General features: G+C 44.3%; 1 long non-coding RNA gene across 1 annotated transcript; it reads left to right on the top strand.

Annotated features, from left to right (window-relative positions):
- Positions 1-776: 776 nt before the first annotated feature.
- Positions 777-6,243, top strand: LOC144109681 (uncharacterized). Its single transcript, XR_013309629.1, has 3 exons — positions 777-818; positions 1,340-1,450; positions 6,114-6,243. It is a non-coding gene; the product is annotated as an uncharacterized LOC144109681 (long non-coding RNA).
- Positions 6,244-11,832: the final 5,589 nt, after the last annotated feature.

Genomic DNA, 11,832 nt, shown 5'->3' with positions numbered 1-11,832 from the left:
GGCGTAACAAAGGCTTGTCAGCCACACAAGGTTAACCCTCGCCGCCAGGAAAAAGGAGAAAACCAAGAAGTGAGTAGGAGACAGGAGAGCTGTGAGAAAGGGGTAGGAAAGTGAAAGATGAAGTGGAGAATAAGAAAAGGCGACTGCCGATTTCCCCCGGTAGGGTCTGGCCGAAGGTGCCGTCTACAGGAAGCTGGAGCCAAAGTGTTGTGTTGCCTCCGCCGAGGGGCCTTAAAGGTCGAAACGCTCGGCATCGGCTCAACCACAAGGATCCCCTTTTCCCCGGACACGGTGATGCCACGCACGGCGAAACGGGGGTGCTCGGGTCCGTGGTTATGCACTGTTCACCATCATCCCCTTGCGGGGATGTCCCGGCGGATGCTCGGAAACCCGCGGTGTCGCCACAAACCGTCGCGACGCCTGCAAGCTGCAGGCGCCCCCCTGCGGGAGCACGTTAAAGATCCCCAGGATCTGGAAATTATTCCGGAACCCTCCACTACGGCACTTTTTTCTTCCTTTCTTCTTTCACTTCCTCCATTATGCCTTCTCTTACGGCGCGGTTCAGGTGTCCGCCGATACATGACAGAGTTACTGCGCCATTTCCTTTCCCCCAAAACCAATTATTATTATTATTATTATTATTATTTTGAAGGAATGAAGTTTTCTGTTCTGAAGCGATAATCCGTAAATCACATCTGACACCTCCCACAAGCCACTGACTGAAATTGGTGTATCAAACTGCCAAAGTGACTGTAACAGTTTACCCTAGCAGTTTGATGCCAGAAGAGCAGTTCTCACTTGGTGACTTCTTTGTGGAGGTATAATTGTTCCTGACCAGAAGGCTCTTCGTCTCTAACCACATCGTCTTTCTGAGGGCTCCAGCGCTACGACTGAAACAGTGCTCGTATGACAAAACAAAAAGATACGAGCTTGCATAACCAGCCGAACACAACGTAGCGCGATGCCGCAAAAGGCATACCAATGACTTGAAATTAACGGTGAGAAAAAGGAGTAGCCGCGCGCAACGAAGTCTCGAGATGACGAGACACACACAAACCGGCTAAGGCCTGGACTTTGAGAGGCCGCTAACGACAAAAACTATAAATTTATATATTAGCAGACTAGGTAAAGAAAATGAGGGGCTCGCCCGACAAACTTATGAAGGAAGCCAACAGTCAAAGAAAGCATGGTGCAATGGCAAATGTTTTTTATTATTATTTTTAAAATATTTTTCATTTCTTTAAGTATAATTTTTAATTATTATTTTTAATGGTGATGAACAATGGCAGAATAGTACTTCAATTGTTCTGTTGCTTAAAGGGAATTACTTATAAACCAGAAGAAGAACAACCATGCTGCCAGTGGGGTCGGCATCCACGACCTCCGAATTTCCTGTCCGGTGCTCTACCAACTGAGCTACGGCGACGGCTGTCCAATCTGCTGGTCCAAGGTCGGTCCAATGTCGTGACATCGCGCCCTTCGGAGGCTGGCCGAGGCTTTGGGGCGAATGGATTGTGATTCCTTGAAAAGCGCTGTTTCACGGTGCAGTTTACGGCGTCGAGGAGGTATGGCACGGTTGCAAGGGCCAGGTTATTTATTCCTTTTGCCATAGAAAATGGATGGGTGCTCAAGGGCGCTCGCGTTTAAAGTTGGCGGCTTGAAAGTAAAACCGATGCACGACGCTTCAACGGGTTCCGCGCGTTTCCGGAGTTGCGGAGTCCACTGGATCGTGTTTTCTCGCCCACTTGCTTGTACCTTCAGGTGTGTACTGTGAATAGATTCAATTAGCCGAGAGCTCGAAGAGAACAGCTCCGCCGTACTGCCGAAGCTATTGAACGGAGCCGCAAACAAACGAGTTGTTGGAGAGTGGAGTCACGGTATCTAGATGTTCCAAATCTCTTTTAAAGTGAAAGCTTTACTGGCCGTGAACCTGCAATTTCGCTGTGGCGGTGCTCCCAGGAGGCACATGACGTCACAACACGCGCCTCTCCGCGGAGCCGAACCGGTATGGCTGGGCCGGCGGCGGCTGGGGCACTCGGCGCGAAATAAAGACGTGCTCCAAGTTTCCCCCATTGCGGTCAGTGTGCGCCGAAGCCACCGAACGCGTCGCCGGTCAAGCGCAGTTGGAGTATAGAGGGTCTCGCTTTGGCCGACTTGACGTCGCCGTGCAGCGCGCTGTAGGGCGGTTATAGTGCGGAGGGTGCCATCATTACAATCAGCACCCCAAATGGCTAAATAACATAGCAGCCATCTGAATATTGAGAGGACTGCACCATCAGCTGTTCGAAAGTTGTTGCGCAAACGTGGAATATACACAGTCTTATTTAGCTGAGGTCGGTGCAGGCATCTCCAAATAAAGAAAACCATTTTCTGCATATTATGCCTGCTATGGGCGAGTGTGGAATTAGGTAGCGATATTTAGAAGCAGTTAATTACACTGCCGACGTTTGAAGAGGAATTTAAATCCTTTGGAAATTTATGCCATTACCTTGCTGAAGATAATCTACGAATTTTGAAATACGCTGAGCAATAGGTTTGAAAATATCCATACCCCGCTGATCAACCTGTCCACAGAAGCTGCTCGCGTACATGGCTAAAACGCACAAAAAGCAGATCAGGTCAAGAGCGCTTATAAAGCATAATTCCAAAAAACAGTTTGACGATTGTTGCAAATGTGGGAATATGAGACTGAAGTTGACATACTAAAGATAGCCTCCAGCGCCCACAGGAAGCAGAAGATTAGTTCTTCCAGCTGGCTTGTAATAGAGAGATGAATAAAACATACCAGAAACCTAATTCAAATTTGGTCTCTTAGCTCTTGCACAATGAAGCCCCAGAAAAACAACACAAAAAAGTAAACCAAAATCGGTGTTTCATGTTTCAGTCCCGCAAATGTTCGCAGCTCGCGAACCACTGGCTCTTGCGTTGGACGTTTCATAGAAGGCATCACTGCCTCCCAGTACTGCCCGGACCACAAAGTGTGATGCTGCTCCGGCTCGCTATGTTTGCCTTCGCACAAGAGCCATTTCGAGACTCTCTAGTTAATTTCCAAGTCTTTAACTGGTATTGCCATAAGAGCAAAATACTGCACATTGTGTGCGGGAGAGAACCGAGTAATATTATAGCAATATTCAGAACCTTCGTACATAGCTTTCAGTATATTATTGTTTAAGATTGAAAAGGTTCAAGAATTATATTTACAAGTAATTATAACGATATGACAAAAACCTTACCGTATTGTTTACTTATTAATTTGATTATTCCGCCCTTATGGAAGTCTTCTTATTTGTAGGGGAATGCAGCGGATAAAACACAACGTAAGATCAAATTTACCTTCTGCCCTACAAAAACATTGACTGCGTATTTTCTCCTTTCGAATGCAATTATTCCTTTTTTTTTGTTTGAGAGATAGGTAAAATTGTGCAGTGATAGAGAGTGTTGCGCTAAGTTAGGCTGGGCAACACTCCTTTCCATTCCAGTGTACGTGATTTGTAGAAAAGTATATAAAAGGAATTTCGTTATGTTGCTCATAGCTCTGAGAAAACAGGATAAAATTAGTACGAATATGAACTAATAGGAGGCAGTACGGTATGATAATGTTTAATTCGTAGCTCTTCAAAGCATTTTTAGGGTTGCAGAAGACCCTTATCTCCAAACCAGCTTGAACTAACGCATCACAGCGCATTCTTCTGAAAGACAACGAAGGCTGTTTTTAAGAACAATTAGCCAGCCAAGACAAAAGCTGGTCGTTGGGTGAGGAATTATTAGTGGACAACTTACAATAACGAAACTGCAAATTTGACTAAACTAACTATCCAAGCTTATTGCGTAATCGTGCAGGATATTTCCTCAAATGTTGAAATTCTGACAGTTCCAGAATTGTCTTCAGCGGCCACGCGGCATTGTTTTCAAATAATATTCTCTCTTTGAGTGAGAATTTCATTTCTGTTTTTGTTTCATTCAAACAAATGCACACCAGAAGATGGTTCCCTCCGTATTTTCCAGCGGTGAGCGATGAAGGATAGATCAGAGCACGGAGCTTGTTTACAGATCAACAACTTCTGAAAATAGCATGGGGAAAAAGAGTACAGAACAATAGAAAGGAAGAAACACGATCAGTGAAGTTACAAGATTGCTTGGTTACACTGCGATTGCACATTGGTGGTTCAAACGTGCGAAAAGCTCCGCACCGATCCGGGAAATCAGACCACAGGGGAAATCACCGAGGCTGCTTAAGTGTGACGAGGGGTGGAAACTAATCCGAAGTGGGGTGTGGTGTAAGCTACTTAGTAGAAGAGATACATGGTTTGAAAATTGGCGTCAGGTCATGAATAATGAAGGGGCGGGGACTGCTCAACAGCCTAATCATTTTCTCGAAAGCTTGAATTTTTGTGACCTATTAGCTTTCTTGATCAACCAAAGGGAATGCTGAAACCTGCTTTTTTTTTCAATTGTATGTTTAGTGTACTTTTTAGTAGTAAGGTTATTTATAAGAGAAAAGAGATCTCGATATTTATTACGTCTAGTTTATATTCCTTCTTATCAGAGTGTCTGATTTGATGCATAGAGACAGGTACGTTTGAAACTAGGCTGCATGACTCTTTTAGTTTTTCGTCAACTTCTGTGTGATCTGGAGGCGCTTTGGGCTGACCATGAGAAACATTAGTGACATTGCCCCATACTGTCAAGGTATTTGCCACCTTCTGATGCTGGTAGTTGTAAAATCAAATTGGGAGCAAGAACAACATTGTAGCAGCAAACACGTTCAAAGACTCACAACAACCAATACACAGGCAAGCATTGAGGCTCAAATAAAACTGTACACACGCTCTGTATCGCGCAGATACTGCAGATATTCTGTATGCTGACGTTAACCTTATTTTAATTTAGGATAAATTCAGAAATATTCTCATTCGTCTGCAGGATAGAATAAATGCTGCTCTCAGGTGCTGGTCACCTATGATAGGCAGTCTTCCAACACTTCCTGTGCCATTCAAAGAATACACTCCTACCACGTGCCAAAGTTGTTTTTTTTAATTGACCGTCATTCGTGTACCCTATACTTATGAACACAATTTACAGTACCTAGAACGTAAGAAACGCATAGCACTTAGGGCACTATACAAGAAAATTGTGCGTGCTCTATGTGTATTGGGGAGTGCAGGAGGGTTAATAAATTATCAACTTTTTCGCGGCTATTCAAGCTTCTTTGGCTCATATGCCCATTCGGGATCCCAAACGGCTGCAGTCACTAATTCCGAACTAGGAAACCGTGTGCCCTGCCGTGATCGCATGCTTGGTAACAAGACCAATACTACAGGATTCGTTTTTTATAGCAGAAGCAGGAATAACCACACAAAACGGCATTGTTGCAGGGTGCAAACACGCCATGCATTTCGCTGATCCCGCTAAACATTTGCAATGAAGCGCACCGCCGTTTCCAAACATAGGGACACTAATAGGACAAAATGCCAATTAGATTGTGCTCCAATTATGACGAAAACGGCCTTGCTGTGTGCGGAGCATGGGGATCATCGAAATCTTTTTCCGAGCATCAAATGGAACGCTGAAGGCAATGGACTAGTGCTTCAAAACGCTCCTAGAATATCACATGCAAAACAACTTACATTTATGGAAGTGCAGGGAATTAACAGACGTCCATTAAATGAGTCACGCCTCCAAGTGCGAAGGCAATCTGTCGTCCTCATACTGCTCCAATGCAGAAGCATCAGCGTGAACACGCTCTTGGTAGCCCATTTGGTACTAGTGAACATATAAAGTTAGTCGACAAGATCCACCTGCTTAGCGGACAATCATTTAAATCCAGAGGCACTTAGCCACGCCTAGAGCACAGTGCTTTTAGTCCGAATGTTGTCGGATTTTTGGGAAACTAAGACATGTGGCCTGGAAGCACTACTGCCCCTATTGTGGTCTTTTTCGAGCCACTTGCGGTTCAGTGTACTGCGAGGCACAAGTTTCATGGTAAATCAGAAACTTGAAACGAACACTGCGGTACGCTAATCAAGAGACATGACGCAGCTTTGTTGTCCAGAGAAATCACCGACCTGGCGAATTACATCGCCGAATTCCTCGGGCATATGACCCTTCTTCAGGTTCGTGCTTCACAGCGCGAGAAGCCAAAGATGGACAACATCATCCACACGCCGGTAACGTTTCACTCCCCAAGGATGTGCGCCTTGTCCTCTCCCAAGGGCTGAAGCACGCCACGGAACCCAAGAGATGGCAAGCTGAACTTGTGAGTAGTGAGGTAAATCTCCAGGTTGGCACCCGCTGCCGAATCTGATAGGTGCATGTCTGAAGGAGTGGGCGCCTTGCTGCGCTGAAACGCCCCCGTGAACTCGATTGCAGTCGAGAGAACTGTGTCATACTTGAAGGAACATTCACTGTGTTTAATTTCCGTGGACAAGGAAGAGAGTTTCTCTGTGCTTCCGTCGCAACTTTAGTTATCTAAAAGTCAGGAAGCTATTCCTTCCTCTTTCAGTGTTCGGTAGGTATCTTTGGCCAATGCTAAATCGCAGGCTAAGAAAGTTTGCAAACGCATTATTATAGAAGCATTAAAAAAATCAGTAAAGAAAACCAAGAAACTCAGTTTTCGGCTATTTTTGAGTGCGAAAACTCAAAAGCCTGATGTTCCATTTCGTGTAATAGTTTCTGAGAACGGTACAGGGCAAAAGTTTGTTGCAACATTTATTAAGACGATTTCAATCTCCATGTCCTTAGACGACCCGTATCAGATGAAAAATTCGCAGGACGTATTCTGATTTCGAAAAAGCACAAGAACAAAGAAGTCTTAGCCTGCTCTTTTCATCTAAATGTCCTTTACTACTCAATTCCGCATGACGAACTCTTTTAATGTATCGAGGAATGTACTGACAAGCACGGCATAGTTGCATTCCGAAATGGGGCAGGCTTCTACCTAGGAGGGGTTTTAGAGCTACTAGAATTGAATTTAGAATCTGGTTTCATCACCTGGAATGACAAGATTTTACTTCAAAATTAATGCGTCTGCACTGGTTCTTGTATAGCGCCCATGCTCAGTGACGTATACTTAGCATAAAAGGACAGAGTGCTCGAGGAGCAGTTAAAAGGGTACAGGTTATGCAATATTTACGATATGTGGACGATATTCTTGTCTAGTTAGATACCGACGTCCATGGTTTTAATGCTGTTTTCCCACAAATGCAAGGTGTTTTTGTCCAGAGTTGTGTTCCACTTAACCTAACTAGTGAAGTGCCTCAAAATCTGGCCATCAGATTTCTAGACCTGAACCTCACTGTTAAGCAGAACCACACTTGCTGGTCGCACGAACCGCGTAGCAATAAGCCATTGCTTCTTTACTCTTCTTGTCACTCAAATTAGGTATAACGTGTCTGTAGCTAAGTCGTGCTTCACCAGTTCTCTAAGCAAGTCTTGCTTTCATTAATTACAAAATAGTTTCAACCACCAAAGTCAACTTCTCTTGAGGGCCGGTTATCGCAAACAACCGCTTGTCTCTATATCGGATTTCATCTTTCGAAGTATGATTGAAAAAGAAAAACCGGCTATTGCCGTTAACAAGGAAAACGAAAAGACCACCGTGATGCCCTACATTCACCGTTTCCCAGAGAGACTGCACATGATTGGTAAGCGGGTTCAAGTTCGAGTTGTCTTCTCAGCTCCCGAAAAGCAAGGTGAGATTTGTAAAAAAGTGATTTCACCATTTGTCGCGCAAGAATCTATCATTATTCACGAGAACGGTTTCGTAGCTTGCCAAGAAGGTGTAGTTTATGTCATCCCACTTTCATGCGGGAAACAATAGGTTAGCTAGACGGGCAGATGCCTTAACAAACGCCTCAAAGAAGATAACATCAACGTGTATAACACAATGAAAGGGCATCTAGGCAATCATTGTAGAGGTCGTGAGAGGACAAATTGCCATCCGGACTTCATGAAGACCAAGCTGATATGCAAGCACAAGAATCAGCTAAGTCCTTAAATCATAGAAGCTGAAAAATTTTCCAGGTCAGGAGACACATGCGTTAGTAGCCTCTCTTGGCAAATTAATCTTAAGAATTGGACTTTTTAGCCACACGCAAGTGACATAGCGACGGCTTCTTCGGTGTCATGATTGAATGTGTGTGTTGTTCTTTTTGTTGTTTGGTGGGCACCTATTTGTTTCCACGCTCCAAGCAATAAAATTTCGGTTACAAGTCAGCGCCGGTCTGTGCGTCTTCCTTCTATCCGTGTCTAAGTTCGCGTTGTTCTCCAGGAAAAAGTCAACCTTTCAGTTAGAAGGAATATATTCTCTCAGCAGTATTTGGGGATACGTTTTCTGGTTTGTTGCAATATATATATGCATTTACTTGCATCTTCACGGCTGTTGCGGGGAAAAGTTAGCATTTTTAAGCCATGAATAGACACCACTGTACTTAGTTGCAAAGTGTCCTCAGAGAAATATGGCACTCGACTGCATGCGTCTGGGATTTCAGAGCAGTGGCTTGTAGCGTTCGTATATTCTCAGGGGGCTAGGAGAGACTTTGAACGTGTCAACGGGCTCGACTTAAAGTAAGGATGGCGTGCTATATCTTCGTGCTATATATATAGTCGACAAAAGTGAATTTAGAAGATGGAGTTACTGTGCTCTTCTCGGTGAACACAATCAAGGTTCACTTACACTACACATAAATACCCCTGAAAGCAGATTGTGCAACCGTCGCCGCAGATCAGCTGGCTGAGCACCGAATGCGAAATTCGGAGGTCGCGGGTGCGGATCCCACCGGCGGATATGTGGTTTTTTCTTTTGCTTTTATTATTCTCCCACTGATAAACACTACAAATATAGTAGAAATACGTCCCCTATGCTCCTAGGTTTCGGTGACAGCTGGCTTCCGTTATTTGCATCATAACGAGCACCCCTTTCTATTTCATTGTCCGTTGAATGAATGCTTGTTGGAGAATGCGCATACATGGAAGTAGTTAGCTGCATAATTCAAACGCTACATAATAGTGCCTGGCTCTGATAGGAACAATTATTATAGTTTTTCCTTCATCACAAGTTCAACATCCTGCGACAAAGTGCCGCTTTAACCTGTGCTTTCTTCCTCTTTCCATGACATTGTTATCCTTGCTCATGAGGGGCGCATTTTCTGCATGTTCTCACATTTGCCAAGCATGCAAAGCAGTTTAAATGAATCTTGTAACCTCAACCGCATTTGAAGCTCTGTAGCGACGAAAGGCGAACAAGAACAATCGAAGCAAGGAGGCCGTGTTCGAGGATACCGACCACATCTTCAAGGTTGCGACAGCAAATGCGCGGGACATTATTATGTCTTAATTATGTTGTTCAGAATAGCATGCACAACTGCGCTGGCGGATATGAAGACATTCTTGAAGGCTGGACATGGTTCTGGTATGGCGGAAAAAAGAACTAGTATAAGGCAACTGCAGGGATTTTTGGTGGCTAACCATGCGGTTGCTGCTTTCTAGCTGCGCGTTAAGATGTGGCTTGAACGTGACTCCTTTGTGGTGAAAATTTGATCGCGTAGTTCGATATTCTCCTAGCCCGTTATGAAAACTACTCTCTTTGTCGTCCACTATATAGTAAATGACCACATGAGAAATGAAAGCAGCCTCTCACCTAACCTATTCCTTCCACAAAATAAAAGCAAGGAAGCTCAAAACAACACGTATAACGATGCCGAAAGTCCTCCTAAAGACAGGCATTCCCAGCTACCGTTAAAGCCAGTCCTCATGATCCACTAATTTTTCTTTATGAGCATTAAAATACCCCGTTTCTACGCCAGCTCATAGCTTTCGCCTAGGGAAGCTTTGCTTTACAGTTTGTGGTTCGTTTTCTGAGAAAAAAATGCAGGATGTCATGTGCAGCAATATGAGCAGGAAAGTGAGATGAATGCATATTCTTTTTATTCGCATGAAACCTTCACTAAATTTCGCGACATTTCAATATCTATATAGAAAAACCGCATTAAAGGAACTTTGGCGGCAACATCATTTAAATGGGCACTTGTTAAAAACCAGTCCAGAGGCCTTTCTGTAGAGTAGAGAGCTGGGCGAGTCAGTACATAATTGTACATGATTTGTGTATGTTGATGGCACTCGAGCAGTAAAAGTATGACTTGTTGCTGTGAAATTTGTATTGTGCATTAGCAATTAGAGTGAGGGAACGTTCGATACAAGTCAATAACTTATTTATTCTGAGCTTTTTAATTAAGTAATTAAGTCAAGTCATGTAATTACTCTGCTGAGCGCCTAGTAAAAAGGGTCACACATGAATGCAAGGCACCAGGCTAAGATTATGCATGATCACAGGCGAGCCTTGAATAGGCGCCATTTGTCAACAGACTAGCATATATGGCTTCAGAAGTTGATCCGAAAACGCTCGTGTAGTTTTCTGCGCGCAGCTCAAGCCTTTAAGGAGGCACCGCGTGGTAAATGATGCAAAGAGGCGTAAAAGCCTGCGAAAAACAGACCACAGGGTTTCTAGACCAAGATACGGTAGTTCATAGAAGACATCTGTTTTGTTATAACCCTAAAGCGTTAAAATCAACCTCGGAAAAAAGCTCCTGCTGGGCGTTGGAGACTGTTTGAAGGCGCACATCCATAGCAGCCGGAGCAACAGGGCGGTCCAATAACCTAGGTGGGATACCTAGGTCACGTGACCTAATGGCGTCATCACAACCTGCGTACCGTATTGCGAACAAACTGACTACTTTGATAGGTGGCAGTTAAATGAATGATTGATCGTTAGACGTTGCTTGGGAAGACCAACCTGGGTTTTGAAAGCCTCACCGGTCGCAGCACCCGTCATCGCCAGGAAGTGGCTCATCGCTTAAACGCTGCTTCACTGCGCCTGGAGTGGTACGCGCTCTCGCAGTCATCTTTGACTGCGAAGTAGACAATGACCTGTTTGGCATATATGGTCATAAACTCATTAAATGGCACGGGAAAGGCGCCCATGTGCTGTGCAATATGTGTGCACTTTTTTTCTTTATTGCATGAATATACACATCAATAAAATATCGTAGTTGCCATGCCCTTGGCAGACAACCGTGTCTAATGGACTTTGATTACAACAAGTTGGTCCATCAGACTCAATACATCATCCACATTGTCCTGCTGCTTCAGGACTTCTTAATTTATACATATGTTCGACAAAATAATCACATACCGATCGTGCATCTAAGTCACATTGTCTAAAAGCCATTCTACTCCTCCAAATGCTGTGAAGGCAAAATAACATAATTTGGTCATAATGTGCAACATCACTTTCAGTGGTCAGTACCGAATTCGGCGTGGTGTCAATGGCAAGTCTTTTTTTAGCGTTCTTTGCAAAACATCCCAGTAGAACACCGCATCCCAACAATCCAGGAACACGTGTTCTGCCGTCTCTGGCTTTCGACACAAGAGACAGTTTGAGCCACAAGGAACAAAAAGGCGCTTTTCCTCTAGCCGTGCCTATGCACGTCAAAGATCCTCACGTGGTAGAAATTATCCCAGAGCCATTCATTGCGACACCTCTATCTTCCTTTCTTATTCCCCTCGCACCTGCATCCCTTCCCTGACGGCTTGGTTCGGGTGTCTACCGAGATGTGAGACAGTTACTACGCCATTTTCTTTCCTGAAAAAGCAATTTTATTCAATATGCCGCGTACTGTCTCAGTCTCGGCTCTTACATTTATATAATCGAATACTAAAACTAAGTCAGAGCTGCTTCGCAATCTCCTACTTTCAGAAGAAAATACCGTTCTTCCTGATGCTTTGCGTCCGTTCGCTTACTCCGTTCCTGACATAATTGTGCGCCGGGCGTATAGG

The sequence above is a fragment of the Amblyomma americanum genome, chromosome 11 (assembly GCF_052857255.1).
Source record: "Amblyomma americanum isolate KBUSLIRL-KWMA chromosome 11, ASM5285725v1, whole genome shotgun sequence".
Classification (NCBI taxonomy): Eukaryota; Metazoa; Arthropoda; class Arachnida; order Ixodida; family Ixodidae; genus Amblyomma; species Amblyomma americanum.
The sequence above is the reverse complement of the archived record's forward strand: the minus strand, read 5'-3'. Positions and strand labels throughout refer to the sequence as shown.